Source organism: Chrysochloris asiatica, unplaced genomic scaffold (assembly GCF_000296735.1).
Source record: "Chrysochloris asiatica unplaced genomic scaffold, ChrAsi1.0 scaffold00331, whole genome shotgun sequence".
Classification (NCBI taxonomy): Eukaryota; Metazoa; Chordata; class Mammalia; order Afrosoricida; family Chrysochloridae; genus Chrysochloris; species Chrysochloris asiatica.
The window spans coordinates 958083-959797 of record NW_006408849.1 but is presented as its reverse complement, the minus strand read 5'-3'; positions in this window follow the sequence as shown (position 1 = coordinate 959797).

Genomic DNA, 1715 nt, shown 5'->3' with positions numbered 1-1715 from the left:
TACCCAAACATGTATGGCTAGTTGATTTTCAACAGTGGTGGCAAGACCATTCAATATGGGGAATAGTAAACAGTCCCTTCAGTAGAGGGTGCTTGGACAACTGGATCTCCATATGCAAAAGAATAAAGTTGGACCCCTACCTTACTCTTTATACAAAAATTCATTCAAAATGAATCAATGACCTAAGTATAAGAGCTAAATTAAAACAAAACAAAACAAAAAACTGGTTCTGTCCAGGCAATTCTGACACTGACCCTATGCAAAGCAGAAAGAAACACTGCCCAGTCCTGTACCATCCTCACAATTGTTGTTTGAGCCCATTGTTGGTGCCACTGTGTCAGTCCACCTCATTGGAGGTCTTCCTCTTTTTTTGCTGATCCTCCACTGATTTTGGAGAAGAGCATCAGGGATGGGTCTCTCCTGATAGTGTGTCCGAAGTTTCACCATCCTGGCTTCTAAGGAGCCTTCTGGCTGTACTTCTTCCAACACAGATTTGTTTGTTTTTCTGACAGTCATGGTAACATAAATGTTCATCAACATCATAATTCAAATGCCTAACTTATTTTACGGTCTTCCTTATTCATTGCCCATTTTTCATATGCATATGAGGCCATTGAAAATACCATTAATTGGGTCAGTGCATCTTAGTCCTCAAACTGATATCTTTGCTATTGAGTATATTAAAGAGGTTTGTTGCAGCAGATTTACCTAATGCAATACATCAACTGATTTCTTTTTCTTTTATAATTTTTTATTGTGAATTGAGTGATAGTTTACATGGGAGAACATTGGTTTTACATCTCCTCCTCATCCGACAGTATTTGCTTCTATTCCCTCTGTTTTTTTTTTTTTTTTTTTTGGGTGGGGGGGAGGTTGTACACAAAGACTTAGGAATATATAATCATTTAAACAAGCAAAGGGCACATTCTGCAAGCCTGCCTCCTGGCCTCCAGTACACAGCCTTTATCTTTCCATGAGGCTAAAGTCCTCAGCTGCTCTATCTCTCCATGTCCTATTCTCTGCCTCTATCTCTGGTGTTGCTGCTTCTCTGGATAGGGTCCCACATTCCACTCATGCTCTTCTCCCTTGATGGTCCTAGGGTCCTCTGTTCCTGGACTGTAAGATTAACTATGTCCCCTTTTTTGTTATAAAAAAACTTCTACTTTTACAGATCAACTGATTTCTTAACAGTTGTCTCCATGAGTGTTGATTGTGGATATGAGCAAAATGACAGCTTCAATCTTTTCTCCATTTATCATAACACCATTTTCTCCATTTATCATGAGGATTTTTGTTTTCTTTACATTGAAATGGAATCCATACTGAAGGATATTTATCATTAAATATTTTAAGTCTTTTTCACTTCCAGCAAGCAAGTTTGTATCATCTGCATATCTCAGGTTGTTCATGAGTCTTCCTTTAATCCTCGTTTCATGGTCTTCTTCATATACTCTAGCTTGTAAGATTATTTGCTTAGCATGTAGATTGAGTAAGTAGGGTGAAAAAATACAATCCTGGAGTTCACCTTTCCTTATTTTAAACCATTCAGTATCCACTTGTTCTGTCCTAACAATGGCCTTTTGTACAGATTCCTTATGAGCAGCACAGTTAAGTGTTCTGGAATACCCATTCTTTGCAATGTTATTCATAGCTTGTCATGATCCACACAAGCAAACACCTTTGCATAGTCAATAAAACACAAGCAAACATCTTTT